Source organism: Serinus canaria, chromosome 3 (assembly GCF_022539315.1).
Source record: "Serinus canaria isolate serCan28SL12 chromosome 3, serCan2020, whole genome shotgun sequence".
Lineage (NCBI taxonomy): Eukaryota > Metazoa > Chordata > Aves > Passeriformes > Fringillidae > Serinus > Serinus canaria.
The window spans coordinates 74,364,791-74,389,749 of record NC_066316.1 but is presented as its reverse complement, the minus strand read 5'-3'; the positions used below and the strand labels follow the sequence as shown (position 1 = coordinate 74,389,749).

At 39.0% G+C, this 24,959-nt stretch overlaps 1 long non-coding RNA gene across 1 annotated transcript; it reads right to left on the bottom strand.

Annotated features, from left to right (window-relative positions):
• Window positions 1-14,576: 14,576 nt before the first annotated feature.
• Window positions 14,577-24,817, bottom strand: LOC108963328 (uncharacterized). Its single transcript, XR_003945719.2, has 5 exons — window positions 24,552-24,817; window positions 22,646-22,711; window positions 19,804-19,948; window positions 15,133-15,206; window positions 14,577-14,987 (listed from the first exon to the last, which is right to left on the bottom strand). It is a non-coding gene; the product is annotated as an uncharacterized LOC108963328 (long non-coding RNA).
• Between the last annotated feature and the right edge of the window lie 142 nt (window positions 24,818-24,959).

Genomic DNA, 24,959 nt, shown 5'->3' with positions numbered 1-24,959 from the left:
TATTTCTATTTTCTGATGAAGTCACAACTAATACTGAAAGTATCAAAGCAAATATTCTCTTGATGAAATCTTCAAACTGTCTCTTTCTCAATAGCTCTATCCATCTTATAAATAATTTTTGAGACAATAAAGGGCACAGACATGTGCCTTCTGCTGTTAGGTTTTATTTTCAGTGGAGAATTGTTAGCAAAGGTGATTTCAAGATGTTATGTGAAGGGAAAAACAGCATTCCCAATTTCCAGTAACAAAACTCAGGCTTGTCTTGTATTCCTTAAGCTAGCTTTCTTCAGCTAATCACTAAAATATTTTCCCATATTTTCCTGCATCTTTCCATTAAGAAAAATGAACACTGTCTCATCATAGCTGAGAAATTGAACAGTGTATAGGGCTTGCAAGAATCTACATAATTCGGAAAAAAAACCCTTCTTGCTCAAAATAATCACCTCTGCCAGGAAGCTTATACCACCTGGGGGGAATCACATGCATGAAAATATGCAGGCATCTGAACAAGTTATGCAAGCATAGGCAGGGGTGAAATGACACCTGATTAACAAGACAACTCACAATTGTTGAAATGCTGGCTTCCTTATGACTATGGAAGCAGAATACTGCACTTTCAGGCAGGAAGATTGTATTTTGAAGGAATCTGAAGAGATAGGGAAGAGACAAGGAAGAGTGGCAGGAAAAGGTGAATTTTTTTTATTTTAATTACCAATATTCTCTTAAGAGTTTTGAACAAAAGAAGATAAAACTTAAACAAAACAATACCTCCTTTCAGTAGTCTTTACAGAATTTTATTCCTGCCAATGACTTTAACTAATAGTTAAAAGGAAAAATTCTTGATTATGCCATCTATCACTGCCAACAGTCACAGTCCACAATTCTCTTACAATCTTGAAAGCATTCAAACAATTTAAAGAAAATATTATATTCTAGTTCATTACGTAGCAAAAGAACATTCAAGTACTATCGATAAGAGCCTAACCAGAGAAGACAGAGTTATATGCCATTATTTCTATGCAATTCAGAAGAGAAAAAAATATTTGTGCAGTTATTTACTCTATGAAAAGCTCCTCCACAAGTCAAATTTAAAATATCATAGGTTCAAATTCATGGATACTTAATGTGCTTCTGTAGTAACAGCCTCACAAGACTGGACTTTCCTATGGATGTGCATGTAACTCACCAAGAGTTAAATGAAAAGTGCTATTTGCAGCAGTAGAGAACTACTCATAAACAGATAATAAATCTAGCAAGAACTGTCTTTTTATTGTAAGAAAACTTGTTTTGCATATTTCTCTATCCATATATCAATGCAGCAAGTAGTGTTAAAATTATTCAAAAAGCTGTATCACTTGACTCAACTCAAATGTGGTCCTTATAACCAAGTGCTGCAACATGATGGCCTCAGAACTGAATGATTCAAGGACCTGGCTGGAGCTGTCAAGGGCTCCCAAAACTCCCATGTGAATTACTGCTTTTCTTATAGAATGCAGCCCATTGTGGAATTCAAAGACCATTTTGCCTGAAGAGCAAACACACAAACCTAAACAGAAACCTATGTTTCGCTCTCAAATGTTCCTTTATCAGTCAGTTTTATTAACAACATGCAATATTGTTATAGTGCAACAGAAGTAACATTTAAAATGGAAGTAACAGCTTCAATGAACTAAAAAAACTACAAAAAATAATATTATATGACGGTCTGTGACAAGGCTGGAGAAAGAAATTATGAATACATGTAAAATCCATAGCTGAAGACACTGCACTCTGGGAAAGAGTACACACACCAGCTAACTGGTAGGGTAGATTAACAAGCTGGTACACATTTAAAAAAAAATACAATATACCAAGTTCCAGGTTCAAGGGGCTGAGAAAAATAAGCATGATCTACAAAAAAGACCTCTGTACTGAGAAAATTTTTTCTGGACAAGGGTTGAATTTCTTTGCCTATAAACTTCCTCTGTTCTTTGGGTTATGCTCAGAGTTAAGACAAAAAAAGAAAACTTGACAAGAAAAGGATCTTACATTTGAAAAAGCAGAGACTGGATGGACAGAATGGTCCCCAAATATTAGCACCTATGAGGTGAGATAGTGTCTCTGTACACAAGAACAAAGAAAGAGAGGAAGGGAAACCCTGGAGGCACAGCCTTGAGAGCTCTGGAAAATCTCCAGCAAACCAAGAAGGATGGGCAGCAATTCTCATATGGAGATAGTCGAGTCTGTGGGAACAGTGGTACAAAGGTCAGAATGCAGAAAGCTTTTAACCTGAGAGAAAGCTGATAGCACCACCTGCAATGGGTAGGGGTTAGGTCTAAGAAAGAGAGAATGGTTGCAATAGGGCTACAAAGGCAAAGCTAGAACAAAGGTGGTGGAGAGAAGGGATGGGGTGGTAGAGAAATTAGTGAATGCCCTGAAAAATTTCTCATCTTGGTCTTGTCTGGGACCATGGATGTGCCTAGGATTTGCATTATGATTCTCTTAGAATTAGGCTAAAGAGAAAACCTTGACCTCCCATTGGACTGCGGCTGCAAACAGGCTGAAAAAGTAAGGGCAAAACTGTAAAAATAATTGTCCCTGAGAACATGTTCATCTGGGCCAGGACACTGGGTCTCAAACAAAGGCTCAGCTAAGCCAGGACCAGTATTAAGGGTTAGGTTATTGGTTGGGAAAGGGACAAAATCTACAGCAGTGAAATTAGATAGAGGCTGCAAAGGGACTAAAAAACAAGGCTGTCAAAAGAATTATTCCCTCCAAATGTTCTCATCCCTGCTGTGGCACTGAGTGCTGAGCTAGGGTTCAGCCAAGGAGGAGGCTCAACTAAGGAAGAGAGTTAAGGTCAGGAAAGAGAACTGCAGCTGGAAGTGGGGTGGCATTGCAAAGGGGCCACCCAGAGAGGTGTAGGTCTCTCTCTTCAGCCTGTATCTTTCTTGTGGCAGCCTGTTGGAAGCTCTCCTTCAACTGGATTTCTGTGGTTATTTTTTCTTGGCTCCTAAGAATCCCAAGTGATAAGATGACTGCTCCAGCCCTAGTTCCTGCTTCCATCAGAGGCTCCAGGTTCCTGGGAAGAAAATTCAAGTCTCAGCTGTTCCTTTTCCTAGATTTTTCAGTGTCCTAAACACAGCTGTCCTACAGTTTACTGCAATTTTGTTCCTAAATATAATCCCGAATATAAAATAAGTATAAGCACTTTCCTTCTTCATTTTACCCAGAAAAGGATTTACTCCAGGGGTAGATAAAGCCTACAGGATTTTTTTTTTTCCAGACAGCCTTTCTTCTGCACCACTCAAGCTGTAGCTCTAGGCTTCTTCTCTCAATCATTAGAGTTGTAAAAGGAAGTGACTGGTGCAAAAATAATTGTTTCCTTAGGAATTTTTCATCTTCACTGGCCTTTTATTTTTTGAGGTTCATTTCAGGGTTTGGGTTAAGGTTATTTTTGACTGAAAGTCCACAGCTATGTTTGATCCCATCTGGACAGCAGATCAAAGAAACCCATGGGCAGACCCTAATATTCACCTAGGAAGAACAGAGAATCTTTGCATGGAACATTGTTTTCGGTTTATGCATCAGTCAAGCATTTATGTCAGTGCCAGAGGAGGTTTAGAGACAAAGAGAAATCTGAAATGAAGTTATAGTGAGGCTGCAATGCTTTGTTAAGTAAGAACTGATACTACAACTGTAGAATTGCATCATATCCATCTAATGGTTTGTCTGAATGGAGAGGGATTCCTCTCCTATGCTCAGGCCAGGCTTAGGGCACTCTGTTAATGTTAGGTGTGTTGAGGAGAAGAATTAGCTCAGAACTTTAGGGAGACTAGGTCTGGAACAGGGCTGTCAGAAGGAATTGTGAGTTCAAAAAAAATATTCTTTTGGCCAGTTTTCAGTATAGATAAAGTCCATCTAGTCTTTTGTGATACTCACGTGACATGTAGGATTTGGTGTTAGGGCTTTGGTTACTATTTTGAGAAAGAGAAATAAATAAATGACACTTTGGAGATATCTTTTACAGGTGAGTAAAGACACACATATAATTTTTTTTTTAGGAATATTGATTCTTTTTAGGGAAAAAAAATATTAGGGAATATTAGCCTTGTCCTAGATCAAACTACAGTTATTGCCTAAGACTAGAGCTGCAAGGAAGAAAATTCAGAACTCCACTGGCAGGGGAGCTGGTAATGGATAGCAAAAGAACCCTGAAATTCTCCCATGAGGAAATTTTAGTCATGACTGGGCTGCTATGCTTTTTTCTGAGGTTCCCCTTGCACTGGGCTTTTGAAAGAAATGTAGTAATTTTTTTGAACATGTAAGATGTTTCCATTTTTACTTGCCTTCAACAAGGTAATGGTGGATCCATGTGCTTTGCATGGAACCTCAAGTAAGGATTCCTTGTGCTAACCACTGACTTGCATATATGACTAGGCATATATTCACTTAGGCTAAGGGCAAAAATTGTGGAAGACAAAGTTACAAGGTCCTCTGTAAAGGAATGGCCTTTTCTTCCCCCCATTTTCCAACATACTACAACAAATATTCACAAATTTTCTTATCTTGTTTGCTTTATTTCAACAATGAAAATCCTACATGATCTTGTTTTGTATGACACTGTTTTCTTGAGTATCTGTTGCATTACATGCATGTTGACACACAAGTCTGCTCCAGTTTTCCATCAAGATCTGTAAAAAAGCCTTAGAACCAGGAGTAATGGTTAGAATGAACTGAATTTGTTTTCAGTGACGTTTGAGGAAATAAACAAATTTTATATAATTATTCTACACAATTATTCAATTGTATAATTTGACTTACACTCAGCATCACAGCATCTATGTGTTTATGTTTGTTATATGCTAAAGCAAAGCATCAAACCAACAGCTTTATGATTGTAAATCTAGTACACACAACATAGTTTATATCTGAGAGAACATAAATAAAATTTTTCTGTTGCTTCTGGCTGCATGGATAATCTTCCATAAACAAATTGTGGATGACTGAACAATGCTAGCCTGAACATGCCTGTTTAGGAGATTTTTGTAATAAACCCCTTCTTTCTCAGGGAGATGCTTATGCCTTAGGCTCTCTGCAGTAAGAAACAGAATTTAATTTTCTTGAGGGAAACTTGAGGGAACTTAGATTCTGTGTTTCAATTTAGTTCATGAAGAACAAGAGAAACCAGCATTTAAATATGATCATAAGGATTAGTGCATCCAGACCAGGACCTGACTGAGACCTACGACACCTTCCTGTCTACATATAAGCAAATCAGTATAAGTGAAACAAGGAATCTCTCTGAAAGGCTCTGATATAAATAAGAATGGTTATGGCAGCACTGGTTGTGGGAATAATCCTAACAGTATGGCAGAGACAAGTCATATTTGGTTTGCTTCTTGAGACTACTTTCCACAAAGCTGACCCAGTTTATATGTATGTTGCTTCCGCTTTATGAGCAGAGCATCTATTAATCAAGTCAGAATTCAGACCACTGTTCTGCCTTCTGCATCAGGCATTACTCAAAATCCTCTTTCACATTCTGCATTAAAATCTTTAGAACTTCACAGCCATATTTTGAGTAAAGTACAGGAGCTTGTATACGAAATGACTGCTGTTTTGTATGACACCATTTTCTTGAGTCTCCCCATTTAACCTATTTTCATTATCATTTAAATATATGCACATACAAAGTTCTTAACATCCTTATATTCAGTACTGAATATATTCAAAGGAAAGCACAATATACACACACTGTACTCCATGTGCACTGGTCATATCACTAATTATTACAATGAAATTATTACAGAACAAGAAAACATGACAGAGCAGCATTCAGCTAGATGATATTGAAAAGTTCTCCAGGTTGTTTTCTTCTTGTCTAGAGTATAAGACTGGGGCAAATGTAGATATGTGGTGATGCCTTAAAGACATAGAAATAAAAGAACAGACTTTGAAGACAATATTAGTATAGGACATAATATAAAGGCTGGTCTTTAATAGGCTGGTCTTTAATGGAGACCTCCATTAAAGGGTAGATATGGCAAAATACCCAGCCTGCACAGGGTGAATACAGTTTTATAAATTTACCAAATTAGCATAATTGACACGTATTCAAAATTAGAAGCACAGGTGATAAGGGAACTGCCCCTTATGGTTAAACCCTTTTCTGGACACGCCCTCTGCCCCCCCTTGGTATTAGCTGTACTTTGCTTATGAGAAAGTGTCTGGGGAGAGAAGTTCATGTTTGCTTACCAGAGAATTTATTCTTGGACCCCCATGGCTTGGAGCCTCTGGAGGATGTATTTTGTCTTTTGGCCTGTCAGGAGAGGAAAATTACTGGAGTTAGCTAGGAACTATGTAACTCTACAGTAATAGTCTACAGAGCTATGAATATTAGAGAGGAAATACAAAACCAAAAATAATTCTGGCATCACTGGTATATTTTGTTGTTCTGGCTGCACAGGAAATCTAAGTATTCTACTCTGTAAATGTGTGCATACCCAGCCATGTGCTAATCATAGAAGCAAGAACATCACAATGGAAATTCTAAACACATGTTAACAGCTGGGAAAAAAATTTTGCACCATTTTTTTTAAGTCCTTGTCTTTTTGGTATTAACGAGAAGTATATATACCTCCTGAGACAAATGACATTTTAAGGATAAATATGAATTTCAGCAGCTGTTATTTTTCATCTTTTATAGGTTATAGAGAATAACTTTCTATTTACAGAGATGTGGAGACAGGTGAGCAGGAGTGTTAGCTGAGGGCAAACAAAGGTTAATTGATTTTACTCACATATCAAGCTCACCCCCTTCTCAGTGCCCATTTTGGAACACATAGCAAGTAAGTTTTATCCTCAGTTTTAATTATGTGTCTGTATGTGTATTTACACACATAAGTAAGGGCTTGGACTGGTGACCTAGCTACTCATCTTTGGTTTTTTTTACCTTCCCTGAGTAACAACAGTGCTAGGCTGTATTGTAACACCAGATCATTACAAAATAAAACTATTTTGGGACTGTGCTCATTGCACTCGGGGATCCAATTGTTCAGGCCTCAGGCAGTATCTGTACAAATGATGTAAAGAAATTATTTAATCTCTACTGGAAAGTAGAGAAGTATCACTGGAAACAGCTGAAAAGAGCCCAGAAAATGGTCAAGATCATTCTATATCAGGGCATAGGTTTGTCCATGTACTTGCCCTATGGCAATGGGGCTATAATTAGAGCTGTAGCTGCTGGATTAAAAGAGATGCTGCTATGCTCAAACTCCTATTACGGGCAAAAAGGAACATAACATATGAATGAGGCTAAGAATGTATTTTTATTCCATTTAAAGTTTTACTAGTCTAAGTTAGATAATTAATTGTCATGGTCTTCAGCACATCAATGACTTTTAATTGCTTTGACCTCCATCCATGCCCGTTGGTCCAGGAGATGCAGTTAAGCTCCTTGCCTGAATTGTGCCACAGGTATGTTTGTGCTCAGCTCTGACCCAAGCTTGGTTGCTTGTTGCTTTGTGTCTCAGATTATCATTAGACTGCATTAACATCCACGACACCTATGCCTCTGTTAGAATGAATGCTGTCCCTCTGCACATTGTTGTACCCAGCTTGAATATTATTTTTTGTGGTGAAAAATACTTAAAGAGCTATGCCCTCAGCCTGGGCTTTAATAACCCTATAAGGCATCATCTGCTACAGCATAAGCAGCTGATGAAGAGCCAAGACACAGAGGTACACCTTACCTTCTATGGCAGCAGCAAAAATGCATATTTTTTACCCAAAAATTGTCCTTTCTCTTTCAGACTGTAATGGCTCAGCACCCTGCGCTGCTCTCCATCGGTGCCTCAAGCTACAGTAAAGCACTGAACTATCATGGAAGTTCTGTTAACATGCTGATATGAATTCTTTCAACACCTGTACATTAAGCACATTACTAAGTTTTATAGGTTGGAAAAAAAAAGAGCAGGAAGAAAAAAAAAAGTGCTTTAAGGAAGACTATTCTACAATCTTTGAAATAAGCAGTTTAGAAAACATCTAATATTCGCTCACAGATGCTGCCACCTAGAGTCTGGCATTATGACACAGTGAACACAAGGATTGTAGAGTAACTTTCAGGCAGGAATATTCAGTTAGTGAGGAGGTGGAAGTGTTAGTTAGGTGGGGGAGTAGGTAGCAGGAAAAGGTTAAAGAGAAGCCAAGAAAGCAGAAGGCAATTTTAGACCTTGAAATTTTTAAGTGTCTTCCTTCAGTAATGGTCAAAGTCAGATCTTACACTGAAAGGAGGAACAGTAGAACTTAGCATGGGAAAGGAAATTGGACCTGCTATTCTGTCCATTTATCACAATACCTAATAAATAGATTTATTTCCAGTTCAATTTCCAGGTCTGAAAAATAATGGTCAGCAGAATAAGAGATGTTCTAGTTGTGCAACCTCGCCTTCAATTTTGATGAAAAAGCCTGCCAGTTCTCAAAAAGTCATTGAGAAACCATATTTAAGCTTCTCTCTCTCCCCATCAGTAGAATACTGCAGAAGAGAAAATATCCCCATGAGGCAGCCTAACTGGAAATCCAAGGCAGCCTGGAAAATGAGCTATCCTGCTATGCTTTAGAAATTGCAAACAGCAGCAACCCAGTTTCTCAGCTAACCTGAAGGACTTGGCAGCATTTGCTACAAGATGCCTAATTCCATGTGTGGACTCTCACACTGTGTGTTATTTGTTTAGAAATGAGCTAGAAACCTGGATTTCAATTTGCTCAACAGGATATGGTTTGATTAAATGTGTCTGGGTGCATTTGTAATGGGATTATAGATTTCAATTAGGAGTCATTACAAAGCAATACTTTGTCATGCATACTTTAGCAAGCAGAACGGAGGCAAGGACTATGATGGAAAGGTCTCCCTTTTCCCTCCAAGACATTGTTACTGCTTCTTCACACTCTAGTACTGTTTTTTTCTCAAGCTCATGTTATGTTTCTTTCCTTTCTCTTTGCGGGCCTGTTGTCAAATTGATGGCTTCTAGTTCCACTGAGCTCTGAACATGGTCCCAGTAACAGGTTGATCTGCAATCCTTCTTCCTGCAGGTGAATGACAATGAATAGATCTTTACTGTATTTGATTGCAGAAGGGTTAAGCCAATTACCTCCATGTTGGTAGGGGTACAGCTTGACTGAACTAAACCAGCACTGCCTTACCTTGTGTCTGTGCTGCATGGTGGAGAACAGGCTTGAGAAGACAGTCTGTTCAGCGAGCCCCATGAAGCTCCCAGCTGGTGACAGCTGAAAGAGCCAAAACCCAACACCTACTGCTCAATAGGTGAGTAAGCCTCACTTACATCTGCTTTGCTAGGCTGCATCCCAAAGACTCCTCCTGCAGAGCCATGCACACAAGGATTCCCTCTTCTCCAGGAAGCACTAGAGCTAAGGCTGGTTTGGCCCCTTTGTGCAAAATAAAGGGTTTACAACATGGTTTGTGGTCAGTTCTCTTCTAAAGAGTGGATTCATATCTCTGCTGCCTGCAGTAGAGACTACTTTCACAGAGACACGTAACAAAGTGCAACTTACAACCATGCACCTGCATTTTCTTTCCACCAAACAGGATGACCTCATTCAAAATGGGATTGCTGTATAGCCTGTACTGCTCTCCAGACTATATCCTGGAAGTCTGAAAAGCTATTACCTGGCATGGGCTAAAATCATGCTAGAAAGAGAGTTAACAGTTCTGGACTTCACTTGGATCTGTGCTCTGGACTTGAATAGTCTTGTGTTCTCAGAAAGCAGGAACTCAACACAGCAGTGAAAATAGGTGTGTAATTGATTCTGAATAGGATGCCAGTTTAACAAAACACTGCTTGTCAACTATGGTTTAAGTACCCATATCCTCCTGCAAGAAAAAAATAAGAATGGTGAGTGGCAAAGGTGACAAGAAGACAAAGCAGCTTATTCTCCCGGGCTCCCCCTATGGGCATGGTCACTTAGGCAAGAGAGCAAGGTTCTAATGTGTTTTACAAGCATGATGTCAGGAAATCTATTCAGTCCCATACAATATTATAGAACCACAGAATCATAGAATGGTTTAAGTTGGAAGGGGACCTTAATAATCATCTAGTTACAACGACCCTGCCATGAGCAGGGACATCTCCAACTAGGCCGGGCTACCCAGAACCTGGCCTTGAACACCTCCAGGGATGGGGCATTCACAACTTCCCTAGGCAACCAGTTCCAGTGCCTCATCACCTTCTCAGTAAAGAATTTTTTCCCAATATCTAACCTAAACCTACTCTCTTTTGATTTGAAGCCATTCCCCCTTATCCTGTCACTACACACTCTTGCAAATCTTGCCCCATTTTCCCTTACTGGTTAGAGTTACCTTTTCTCCTTATCCATCATTGTAGTGGTTTGTGATGTCTATTATCAATAGGCATCAGGCCTGCTACTGTTATGGTCTGTCAGTGGATTGCACATGCTCAGATTTTATTCCAACCTACAGAACCAGTCTGCATCAGTTTGCACTGTACTGGAAACCCCATTTGCATACACTGCTGTGCACTGGCACAAATAGTATGGAAATGACTCACAGGCAATGCACAACTTATAATTTTGCCAAATGGGGCAGTGTATCGGCAATTTTGTGGCATCTGCCATGATATTCAGGCCAACTTTCTCTTCTGCAAGGGAAAGAAAACTGTCTTCCAGACCAGATGAATTTAAAAGGAAATATGACAAATTCTGCCCATTCATTCCACTAACTCATTTCTATTCACTAGTTACTACTTTATTTATATCCTTTAGCATAGTGAAGATCTGGTGCCTCTCAGTTCCAGTCTTCTGGATAGCTATTACCAACCCATGGAATTGAGTGTCCTACTAAGAAAAAAAACTCCTTCTACAAGAACAGCACAAAAATATGCAGTTACTTAGCCTGGGCTGATCATCTAGTTTCTTGTTAATTCTTTATTTGATGGAATTCAATTCTTTGAAATGTACAGCAAAAAAAAAGAAAATGTAAAAAACATGCAAAACATGCTGGAGTTTAGAGTATAGATAGAGAAATGGAAAACCAACCAAGGAAAGAAGAACAAGAGAACGTGAGAAACGCAAGTAACAATTCCAAAGGCTCACGGCAGACTCACACGATAGAATTATCATTAACTGTTTCAGAAAGGAGCTGACAATATCCTACAGACATATCTGATTACTTCAGCAAATGAGAGAGTGGGAAGTAGGATTGCTGACAAATTGCAGTAACCTGAGATTAAATTATCCTGAAAATGAGTACATAGGGGAAATGAATTTTAAAGCTATAGGTATGTTTTTGAAAAGCACCCACCTTTATACCATTTTCCAGGACCACAAAGCACGTGATGTTAGAGGTAATTAGACATAATTGTCAATGGTCATAAGTAAAACAAGTCTTAGTTAAATATAAGTTTATTTGACCAGACAGCATCACTGAAAATGTTTCCTTCAGAAGGTATTTCCCTTATGCCTGAAATTAAAACCTTACCTGCAGATCTTGCATTCTGCCCAACTTTTTAAACCCTCTCTAGTCCTCTTGGCTTACCGGTGGTCACCTCTAGGAAACCCTCCAGGAGAAGGATGTCAGAAACTTACAGACCAGGAGCAAGGCTGAGTATCTGATATGTAGGGTGGCCAATGAGTTCAGGGCAAATCAAGCAACCAGCAGATTGAAAAAAAATGCCTTAAATGGCCTGTGTGATTCTTCTGTTCAGGGAAAAATGAGAGTCAGTGGAGCCCACATGCACTCTTCATTTTCTCATCAGCCCCAGATACCCATATTTCCTAAGATTTTAATTTATATTGTAATACTACTTATAACAGTGCTTTTCTCTAGAGTTAAAACTAATAAACAGGGAAGTACAAATATGGTGGGTTTCAGACAGGTATAGGACCAACATGTATATGCCAAAAGCTAGCTGCCTGGGAGAATTAAATGCCAGCACTAATGAGCAGTGATAAATTCTTTTCACAACAGAGACAAGTCTTAATGCTTTAAATTGGAATACATTCAAGTTTTAGGTGAGGATTTTGGGAGGTCTTTAGGGGTTTCGGTTTTTTGCTTGCTTGTTTAGAGAAAATAGAAAGTATTTCCAAGACTGCATATTGGAAGAAATTTTAATTCCCCTCCATCTTACAGGATCAGAGAAAAGAGTATCAGGTCTGTGTTCTCAGAAACACTTGTCTGCTTCCACTGAGCAATGCCAGAGCTGCTGTATTCCACGTGGCAGTATAATGAAGTTCATTGGAACCTCAGAAGGCTCATATTTATTTCAGCACACCATTTTTTAGTGCTGTTCTAGATAACAGTTTTGATCTATAATTCCCTGGGTGGTTAAAAGCCACTGATGTTCTCATACTTTCCACCAGCAGGTGAAATCTCCTAAACCAACAGCCACTGCGGGGTGTTTGCTGGATGCATGGCTGGGGTTTTTCAGAAGACAGCCTTTGCAACCTACCCTTGATTCAATGAAGCTGAAAGACATCTGACTTTCAGCTAATAGAGCAAGGCAGAGAGCATTTTTCAAGGAATGGGAAAGCAATCCCAGCAGGATTGCAGGCACACAAATGAAAACATGACCGTGTTTTCTTTGGAAAGATAATTCATTATGTAGTGAGGACATTTCATAGGCATACACTCCTCCCACCCTATCCTCAAATGAAGAACTTCACTGCCCAAATGGTTGGAAAAGCAGAGGCAAATACTACTCTGGGTTTACCCAGCCATTAGTCCTCAATAAGCTGACACCGCTAAGACTGAGCTTAAAGTGGACTCATGCTCACACACAACCTAACTCCATAAAGGACTGTTTTCTTAGCGTGTCCTTATTAAAGCATTTTAATTGCTCTTTACCTGACATATCAGCTACTTGCAAAGATTCCAATATTTTAGCACATTTATTCTTTCCTTATATTCATATGTGTTTTGATTTTTTATTCAACTGAGAGCTGAAGAACAGGAGAACAATGTTAGTGCCTTCTGGGCTTGCCATAAGGAGAACTGAGATGATCAGTAAAAATTCCCAGTAAGCACTCTGTCAAGAACTGAAGTATATAAAAAAAGGATGACCAACTTTCTGCTCTAGGCCAGCTGTGCCTCTTCAACACTCACAGCTTTACTGCTGCTGACAATGCAGTACAGACCGGCAACAAACAGCACTTGCATGCGGAGCATCTCTTGGCTAACAGTAGACTGCAAGATCCATAACAATTCAGTCCCGCTGGGAAGCACAGGCAAAAGACACTGCTGCAAGAATTACAAATTCTGACTTTTGATTCAAAGGAACTTCTAGGACAGGTCTTGCATTTTAAAAGATCTGTTCTCTGGGGATGTGAATCTTTTCATTGTATTCATGTATCATTTTGCACAGCATCTGTGATCTCAGATTTCCCTTTCTATTCCTCTTATACAGTGAAAGTCCATTTTATTTGGCATTTATTCTACTCACCTCTGGAGTCATCCTAAGGCAGCTGGTTAGCCATGGAGAACGTAATAAAATTAAAAACAGCAAACAAAATCCCAGAAGGGAACAGGTTGACTACCTCAGGGATATTTCATTTTATATAAATAAGCTATGCAATTTAGATTCATGGAATGTGAGAATCCAAGCTTTGACTCCAATTTCAGATGTTAGTTCATGCAGAAAAGAAACATGTTTAAGTGGGTAATTCTCTTGATGTCAGAATTAACTTATAAATGTATAAGTTATTTGTCAATTTTCCTCTACTTTCAGTTGTCACTACTGTGAATTTATTTTCTATAAGACAGATCTCTGAGTTTCTGAAATGTTTGAGAATGAAAAGCTGTACTATCAGTGTTAAGCCCAGCCACACAAATTCATTGTGTAAATTTTTCTATTTTACAGATTTATTTTACAGATTTCTTCTCTGCAAAATCCAAGAGTAAAATAGTGGAACTTATTTGTAAATCATCCTAGATATTATCGGCTCAATGGCTATAAACATTACTTTGATTTCTGTGCACTCTGTTTTCCAGTCTTTTAAAAGTTATTGCCTCAGCTACCTGCAAGCTGCATTTTTTTTCATGAAACCTACACACCTCATAACCCATTGCAGAATAATCAGAAGTTTGTAACAGCATATTTAATCCATTGGCACACATATTTTCTTATATTAGGTATTTCACAGTTCATGCCATGAAGTTTTTTAACTATATGGAACTAGAATGACTGCCTTAAGGTCTAGATCCCTGATTCCATTAGATGAAATTTTTTGCAAGTAGAGGATGAAAGGTTGTTGATTTCTGAGACTGGATATATTTGAGTTCATTATATGGCACTTGGATTAAAATATCAGATTCTACCTACACAATTAAGATTCTGTGACATCCACTTCACTTTTCCCCCATTTTTTAAAACTCCATTCCCTCAAGATGATTTTTTCTCCATATTATGGTGGATTGACCCTGGCTGGATGCTGCGTTCCCACTGAGCCACTCTGTCACCCTGCTCTGCAGCTGGATGGGGAAATTTAACAAAAGGCTCATAGGTCAAGAGAAGGAGAGAGAGAGATCACTCAGAAATTAACATCATGGGCAGGAGTGACTTGACTTGAGAAAATTAGTTTAATTTATTACCAAACAAATCAAAGTAGGTTAATTAGAAATAAAGACAAATCTTGAAACACCTTCTACCTATGTCCTGGGTTTAACTTTAATCCCAAATTCTCTTTCTCCTCTCCCCCAGCAGTTAGGTGGGACAGGAGATGGGGCTGTGGTCAGCTCACCACAGGTTGTCTCTGCTGCTCCTTCCTCCTCCGTGTGGAATTCCTCACACTCCTTCCCTGCTCCAGTGTGGGGGTCCATCCCATGGAAGACAATCCTTCATGAACTTCCATGAAAACTGGTATATTACTTTGACTTTAATTCCATTACTTTAAATTTTGATTCTTGATAGAATATCAACTTCCATAGCTTCAACATTCATAGCTTCTCAGAACAAATAAGAAGTGAAGCAAAAAAGCTGTAAAACAAGGAGGCAAATAAAGAACTCAAAAAATTATTACTTTAATAAAAAATAAATTTAAAAATATAGACAGAAAAGTAAAACTCATAGTTTTAGATTTAAGTTCAAGTTCTGCTGAACACTAGGGACAACTATTGCTCACCCATTTGTCAAGGAAGTTAAGTGCCAGGTTTCTGTTTGTGGTTCCTGCCTGCAGCACTCCTGGTCACTGCTCTCCTGAAATGAGAGTTAAAAAGCAAACAGGAGCCAGGTGCAGGCCTCTCCCACTCTTGTGGAAGATGCCTTTCCCCTTTTCCTTCTTGTAAAACTAAACATGCCCCTCTTGGGGAGCAGGGCACAGCTCACACAGCTGTGTGCAACACCATTACTGCCACATGCTCATTCTGCCCATTCCAACCTCACAGCAAACTCAAGTAAAACTGTAACTAGATATTGGTTACCAATTAAGTAGACATTTCTAAATTTTATTTGGGGTGACAGTCTCAGTGAGTGATGAATAATTAAATGTATCACCTATTTTCACTGTCCAAAAATGCATTTAAGCTATTCTAAGCAACTTTGTTATGAATTCTCATGGCTGAGCAATGGACAAACTTGAACAATTTCTTCAATTTGTTGTTTTGGAGGCAAAACCAAAAGACCAGTAGACATATCTACTGCTAAAAAAAAAAAAAAAAAAAAAGCTAAATCTGAGTGTTCAGTGCAGATTTGATGAAAAGCTCAAGAGCTTGTTAGCACATTCACAGCATTCTACATTCCAATTAAAAAAGGGAAGATTAACATAATCAACTTTAGTCACCCTAAAGTTGACTATTTCAAAATGAGTAACTTTAAGCCCTGTATGTATGAGGAGAATGAATGAGGCACCTCCAGTGGGTAATTCATCTCACCCTAAATCTGGTGTTTTAGACAAGATGAATCACTCCATGCAGACACTCAATTCATTTCACTGACTCAAAACTCAGCGTTTAAACGTATACAACTTCCAAGATTATAAATCAGATAGGAAAAAGATTGCATAAAACATCTATTGTCTGAACTCTGTTATCAGATATCTACATAGGCATGTTCATTGGGAATATATGTCCATAAACACCTAGAAAAAATAGGTTTCATAATGACAGGCAGATTCTGAGTGCAAATATTTCAGAACTTAAAAACACAGTCATTATATAGCATGCAGTTACTAACATCCATCGACATGACAAAGCACTACAGTACATATATGAACCTTCAGTGAAAAGGTCCGTGACTTTTCAGAATTCTGCTAATAGACTTTTCAAATATCCTGCCTAAAATGAGCAAACTGAAATTTCCAAGGAGAGGACCAGCTGACAAGGCTACAGTAGTTAGAAAAGCTAAACAAAGCAGAAACTTGGCATTTAAAGGGCCCAAATAATTTGTGGTTTTACTATTTAAAATGTATTATTCATTTTAGTATCGTCACGCTTGGAATTCTGCATACACAATATTAGACACAGTAATTGTGCAGTTCTCTTATTCAGCAAATGCCAAAAGTACTGATACTGTGAGAATGCGTCATGAGATAGGGAATAAGCACATCACAAAAAAAAAAAAAAAGGGCACAGAGGTGCTACAGAAATAGTGAGGCATTGGCTCATGCATATCTCAGACTGAAGTTGTTAACTTCTCATGGTCAATTATCTGGTGTTAGCCTTTCTGTTAAAAGGCTGATCACCACCCCCTGCCCCCCGGTCTTTCTGGCTCTGCAGGAACTGGAAATTCCACTTCTGATCACAGCATTTTGGGGCTATCCTAGGAAAAGTTTTTGTGTAAGCTGAAGATAATGGCTGGGATTCCACATGAGGTTAAGTAAGCTGGAGAAGAAGTACAGACATCCAATGAATATAAAATGTTTTCATTTTATATTCATTGATTTTTCAAACACCTGCATAGGGCTGGTAAACATGACACAATCCTTGAGGAAGACACATATTTCTACAGGGGCTTTGAGAGAGCAGAAGAAACATCCCACAAAACCTAAATGACACTAGACATCTACATACACACAGCTGAATCCTTCCCAAAGGTAGGTGCCTACAATCATGATGCTTACTTAGGGTCTCACTACAACTAATAAAGATCTAACCAGCATAATGCAAGGAGCCTAGAAAGCATCATCTTACTGAGTATCAGATATTGACAACTTGATTTCATTCCCATCAGTAGACACCAAGTATTATTTCTGATGTCATAAGCTGTTCAAAACTCATGACTCCCAAATATGATACAGGACTTGGGGAAAAGCAGTGTCCTTCTGGAGTGGTGGCTAGAGGCCAGCAGGATAGCTCTTTAATATCTCAAACAGCACTCAATATCTGTACAACCACCTCTCATAGCTGGTCACCTGAAGCTTCCTCTGGACTCCACTGACAATATTGACTAGATACTTATTTTAGTTGACTAAGCATAAGAACCTAATACCATCTGAGACATTTAAAAGTCTTCCACATGACTTTCAGAAAAGCTAATGACTCCCTTAGGCCTTTTGTTATACTTATCAGACCCACACAGGTGGCAAATGTTAATCTCAGACTGGATCCCAAGCAAGATTTCTTATCTAATATTTAAAGTGAACTAACTAGGAGGTTGCTAGAAGAGATCAAAAAATAAAACAAAAAAAAAGAGCATAAAATGCTCAGGAACTTTCAGTTGAGGGCATTAATCAAGAAGACTATTCTATTACTAGTAAGACTAAAATTTGTACTTGTGTTATGGAGCCAACGTCATGCGCAGTGTTTCAAATGCATATCAATATAATTGCTAGTTCTTCCTTAGGCAACAATCTAACAATTAAAATCTCTAAAACCCATCCTAAAAACTGAGGATGTTTTGCTTCTTTGTACTGTTGCAGCTGTTTAGGTACCCTTTCCAGACTGAGCCTCCATTTTATTAAGTTATATATGTCTCCAGTGAAACCATGACACATCTTTATGTGTCAAGAGCTCTCTGCACACTGGCAATCAGTTAACTTCTGTAAGAAAACAAAATTTCTATGAAAAGTTCATAGGTGGCAAATTGATATAAAAGCTTTTTCACTATTTGAAATGAAATTTAAAAATCCAATCTCAGAAACAGAGTTAAACAGATTGTTTTTTTAAATTGTAGATTGTATCTCAATTGGACAATATACTAATCTTGACATCACCTGCTAATTCACAGTGAAGGGGTAAGATGAATCCATGACTCTATGATTTTTTTTCCCACTTTTTTCTTTTTGGCTTTTAATTCTCCTATTACTCACCAGCAGCAGTTTCGCTGTGCCCTTTAATTAAACTGGCATTAAAAGATGGTGACTTCTATAGGGAAAGAGTGAATTACTTATCCAAAATATTGAGACAATGTGACATGCGGAGAAAACAGAAGGGGAAAATCTCTTCAAACTAATTTTCTGAGCTTTAACGTTTACATCAGTCCTGAAAAAAGCAATGCAATAATAAATACTTTGTGCAGAATGCCAAAATCTAAGGCATATTTTTTGCTCCAAATATCTGACTCCTTAGGTTCAGTGGTTATCATTGGAGCACTTAGGAAGATTATTCTACTCAATTTTTGCAGGTGCACAGGAAGACTTTTTTCCTCAAACCTAATATCTGCAGATGTACATTTTGGAGAAGGTTTGAATTTAATTTTCTTTTTTTTTTTTTTTTAAGCTGTATTGTTTCTCATAGAAGGATGAATTTGCTTCTCAGTTTGCATTGGCATTTCATAAACATCCATCTAAAAGATCTATTTGCAGTGTGCACAACACAAACACACCTTCAAATAAAACAACATAGAACACAGAATTAATATGTTGAACTAAAATAGAGTTGTTCTGCTTCAGCATGTCTATAATTTCAGAGGTTTGGTGCTGCACTAAACAGGAAAAACAAACAGGAAAAAAAAAATCCATCTTTGAAGGTCTTTTCTGAAAACCTTCTACTTCTTTGAGTCTGTTTAATTAGTTTTCTATAAAGATGTTAAAATTAGGTTTTTCAAGAAATTGTACTGTTCAGTTCACAAAAGAAAAGCCAAAGTGTAGGATTGTTTATTTCACTTACAAATTTAAACAAATTTTGGTAAGAGCAGACAGGAAATGGATTAGCAAATAGTATACAAGAACACAATCAGAAGCATTTGGGCTACTGCAACCTGGCAGGTTACCACACAGGACATATCTCCTACTGTGATCCACACCCTGGACATTTTAGGCAACTGAGTCTCATCTCCCTTGGAAAATTCCAGCTAAAGCCAGTTCAGTTGTTTGCTTCATAACTCACACCCTGAAGTAGTTACAGAACCTCATTGTTCTGTTGAACCAAAATTTGCCTCTATCTTAATTACAGCTTTTCCCTATAGATCAGTTTTTTACCTTCTCATTAAAGGCTCAATCATATTTCAGGCTTTTAAAGGCAAAGACAGATCATTTTTTTAAAACAGACCCTCCATTCCTTTGTCATAAACTGTACCTACACATCTTACAGGTTGTTTTTCTTTTTAGCTTGGACGGTTGGAATTGTACATGATTCTGATAAGCATTGTCTTTCACCAGGGCATTAACACTCCCATCTTTATCAGAAATATCTGACTTCAAGCATCCTGACATCATAGTAATCCTTCTCACAATATTATACCTTTTCAGGCCATGCTGATTCTGTGGACTAATTAAACTAAAGTGCTATGGTGACACAAACACTAATGCTCATTAAGTCAATCTGGAAATAAGATTAAATCATCAAGATAGACTGATTCCAAAACAGCTTTCCAGATGGAAGAGAGCATGAGGGAAGACAACAGTTACTACTCGTACTTTGAAATGAGGAACATCTGGTCTCCTGTGAAGTGATATGAGTGAAGGCAAAGCAGTGATCTGAAGTTTCTGTTCTCATTCAGGGCTGAAAACATCCCAAGGAGGACAGGAGAGCAAGAGAAACTGTAGTCAAAAGCCTTCTCTCCTGTAAAGTGATGGAAACCACATGGTTCAAAGGGGCAATTTCAGAGGTCAAGGCATGACAGAGAGACAGGCAGGCTTGAAACCTGGCTCCTTCCTTTCCATTAAAATTCCCCCTCCTGTGTGAAATACAGAATTCTACGCTTTTATGAAGTTCTGTCCCATTTTATGGCAATGGATTTCCAGCACCTTTAGTACCTGAACCCACGCTGTGCTCTGAGCTGGCACCTCTGCTGATCTTTTGATACCTGTCAAGAATATGCAAAATCTCAGTTCCCTGCTTTAGGATGAGATTAGTGGCAGCTCAACTACAACAAATCCTCATACAAATTTGAAAATATACCGCTGGGAAAAAAAGCACTCCAGGGATAAAAAGAGTTTGGTTTTCTCCTTTGTCCACACTGCATTTTTAAATTACATTACCAATAAATCTGTACTTCCCTCCTGCCTTTAAGGGCTTTTATTTTAATTCTCTGGTTTTAAGTGCTACTTAAGTATTTGCTTGCCATTGGATTTTGAGACCTTCTGTCGACAAACTCCTTAAAATTTTCTCTGTTCCCTTTGATAGCATAAATGGTTCTTTATTTATGAAGCAACATATATTTTGTATTGTTGCAATACTTCACAAGGACTTCCACCACACTATGAATAAAAATTTTATATACTACTTCAGTGCTTTGTTCCATGATAGCTCAGTATATCAGAGGAAGATATATTCAATGTTTGCAGTTTCTCACTATGACATGCTATGCTATTACTGACAAATTGATCCTCTTTTTAGCATTAATCAAAACATTCAGCTGAATGACAAAATGTGGGTATTTACAGTGGCTTTTGGTTTTTTTAATTTTTAACTGGGGATATGGCTGAAAACTGCAGGAATACATGTCTCTTCCCTTGAATCACGTTCACAGTTCAGGTCAAACAAATGATTACTCTAAATACTGCTTATTATGTTTAACCATTTCTCAGAAAAGATCAAAGGCAGTTTTGTCAAACACAATGTGGGAATTTGCTCATTTGAACACTTCAGTACATTTAGTCTTCTAATCCAAACAGAGAGAACTCCCTGTCCAAACAAGGATATAAACTGAAGTCAGTACTTCAAAGCTTAGAAAAACTCATTAGCTCTGTACATATATTAACAGAAAGAGCTACTTAAAACAGTAAAAAGAACATGGTACTTATATGAATATAATTTTATGAGCACATGTCTGAACCACATTAATAAAGTGTATGAATGAGGCAGGTGCTGATGCATTTAGTACGCTTACTTGTGAGATTTTCCACATACATGTGCTGTTTAATACCCTGTATGTCTAGAAGATTTTATTATTGATATGAATATTCACTGCAAAGAAAGAACCAAATGAGTACCAAATTTCCTCTACCTACTGTTAGGTAGGTAATCACACTAATTAATTGAAAGTGTGTTGTTTCCTAACTGAAGCAATTATGCAGAAAAAGCTGCCTGAGGTTGAGCTAAGCACAGTCCCATTAGCACAGCTACAGTGCAAACGACAGGAAAAGAGAAAAGAGTGCACCGAAAAGCAAAACATTATGCTATTTATAACTGTGCATTAAAAAGGGAATGTGTAAATGAAAGCCAAAGCTACACACAGCACAAACAGCCAGGGTGACAACCCTTCTTCTAATGGAAGTCCAATAGCCAGTCACCATTTAAAAAAAGCTTGTGCTTTATCCTGCCAGCTCTCTCTGATAAAGGAAGGGGTCATTAGGCACCTGTTCCCTTATCAGGGAATCCTTATGAGTCAACACATCAAAATTGTTACTAATATTTTTTATACAAGAAAAATAAAAAACAAATTAGATGAGAAATAACCTTTTTGATTGCTAAAATCAAAGTAAACACATTAACAAGCAAAACATGACAGCTAAACCATCCAAATTCACAAACTCACCTGTTTGGTAAGAAAATATGTCCAGCAAGTTATGAAGATAGTATAATGACATATGCAGAAGGAAATAACCATTTTAAAAAATTCTAATTTATACTCCATTTCTTTCAGTTTACAAACCATTTTCAGACATCCTATTACACAATTTTTTATTCATTTCCACCTGCATCATTTCTAATTTTTCATCAAAACAGTGGTTACACTGCTATTTTTCTGTCTTTGTCTTAATAAATTCTCTGTATCAAAAACACAGGCTGCACACAATCCAATTCCCCTGCAAATATCAGGTAACATTCCATTATGAGGCATGACACTGCTCTTTCTGAGGGAAAGGAAAATATACTGTGCATATCAGAATTCCTCCAACTCATTTTTTATGCCAAGCAAAAAGGTTTTTTTGAAACTTTGTTCTTTATTTTGCATTACTCATTTTTTCTATGTATTTTCTACATACTAAAAATACCTGCTACATTACTATTATGTTATTACATGAATACTAGAATACCAACCTTCATAACGTACTTTATGTCATACAGACAGCATTGATTCATTTTGACAGGAGTAAGAACCTTATCATTTGCTTTTACTGTCCCAATTAAGACAGGGTAATTGATATTCCTAGAGTGAATCAATGCAATATTGTGCATGGCTTTCATGAGAAATTAGTTACTTTGTGTCAATGGAATATAGCCATCAATCCATATTATAATAACCATGTAAAAGTCTATTTAAACTTTTGCCCTCATTATAGCTACAAAACCTTTCATACTTATTTTATATACCTGCATCAATGAAACAAGAACATTTCTGCTATTGTAACAGTTCTGGAATCAGTTAACTCAGAAGAACTGCAGAAAAATAAATGGTATCAACTTCATTTTTCAGCATCATACCCATGCATAAAAGAGATGCTAATAACATTAGAGCTCAGTTAACAGCAAGAGGTTTGTGCAAGTATAGTAAAAGGAATCAGTTACTCTATTTTTGAAACAAGATTTAACTTAAAGGCTGTCTGAAGAAAATGGATTTCTACAGAAAAAATAAATCTGAATTGCTACCTGAATAGCAATTAGGTATAGAAAATATTAATGAATCTGTCGTGCATGTGTACATACATCTCAAAAGAAAAGGGTCCTTATAAAATTTCTTTGATTGCGGACTCAAAACCTGCAATTTGGAAATATCAAATGCTTGTAACAGTTGTGTATTTATGATTCATCTGCTTCTTCTTTGCATTCTGGTGGAACATACCTCTGAGCTTAATTAAAAAAACAAACAAACAAACAAACAACATCCCCCCTCAATAACCCAATTCTATTTATGGGTTAGTATTTACAAAAATCTGGGAACTATGGCTTGAACTCAAGTCATACACAGACAAGTCAAGGTCCAGCCATCATACATCACTTTGGAATCTTAACTACAACACTCAGTTTGGCCAGTCCAGTGATTCAGATTTTAGCTGAAAGGGATTCTCTATTTCCTGGCAGAGTATACATATAATTAAAGGACTTCAAAATCCATTTAAGATTAGGTAGGAGGAATACAGGTTTAAGTCCCTAGTTCTTTTTCCTGTTGTCCCCTATGGTAGCCTATTTCTATACAATCTTCATAAATACTGTCCCCATAATTGCTATCATATTTTTTCCCTATTCTTCCACTACACTATTCATTCACAGAAATATGCCTAAATCAAGGACCTGGCTAAGCAATGTCCCTTGCTGTCTTCTTTGCCTGCGGTGGAGAAAAGACACCTCCCTGATGTAATTAGTGAGCTTGCTTTAGAGCTGTGTTTTAGGAAGAGCTGCCCTTTGGGGAGCCTGTCTCGCTGCTGGCAAAGGCTCCAAGACCAGACCTCAATAGCAAACCTCAGATGCCCAAGCAAAATGAATTCTGCCCTTAATTTTTTATCTCAAAGGGAATGACCAGTAAAACTGAAGCCACATATTTATCTCACTATAAATGCTGTTACAACTTACTATGCCGGTTGCAAAGTCTTTGTTCACTCTATTTAAACCGCACCCCGCACATCAACCCTGCCAGAGACATTTTCCTGTGACTTTTGGAAGGCACAGTCACTGAGTGGCTGTCAGGGTCAGTGAAAACAGCGGCTACGCAGGAAGCAGCAAGAACTATGGAAGAACAAGGACAGAGCCTCAGCAGCACAAACCCCATTCCCGGTGCTGGGCAGCTGGCAGTGTCCCGCTGCTGTCCCGCCTGGGATGTGCCCGGGCACTGTGTCCCGCTGCTGTCCCGCCCGGGATGTGCCCCGGGCACTGTGTCCCGCTGCTGTCCCGCCCGGGATGTGCCGGGCACTGTGTCCCGCTGCTGTCCCGCCCGGGATGTGCCGGGCACTGTGTCCCGCTGCTGTCCCGTCCGGGATGTGCCCCGGGCACTGTGTCCCGCTGCTGTCCCGCCCGGGATGTGCCCCGGGCACTGTGTCCCGCTGCTGTCCCGCCCGGGATGCGCCCCGGGCACTGTGTCCCGCTGCTGTCCCGCCCGGGATGTGCCCCGGGCACTGTGTCCCGCTGCTGTCCCGCCCGGGATGTGCCCGGGCACTGGTGGCTGAGGCTCCCTCTGTTCGCCCCGCGGCGGGAGCACTCCCTGTGCGGGGGGCTCTCTGCCATCGCCACAAGCGAGTCAGCTCCAGATAAGCGCCCAAAAGACCTTTAGGTCTGTGGAGCTCACCTCTGGTCTGACAGCTAAATAAATTCAGCTTGCCCTCGCTGCGTAACAGCGATCCGGCTAAGTGGCGAAACTATTGACCTCACACCCAACTCGCGGTCTAAATTTCATTTCAGGTTTCGGTAGTGGCAGCTCTTAGTGCAGTTCATGCTAAAGGCTGGGCTCACAGCCCAGGCCCCGCTGCGATAGCCCCGAACGGAACGGCCGCTCTCGGGCCGCCACGGGCAGCACAGCAGAGCTGCCGCCGTGCCCGCACCGCTGTGGCCCCGCTGCTGAAGCCAGCCCCGCCTGCGGAAATCGCTTTTTATTCCTTTTCCCGTGGGCAGCTTTTGTTCCGTTTTTTTTTAATGACCCGGCCCGCGCAGGAGCGCCTCGGTGCCGCGGGGCGGCGCTGCGGGCGGAGGCCGGCCC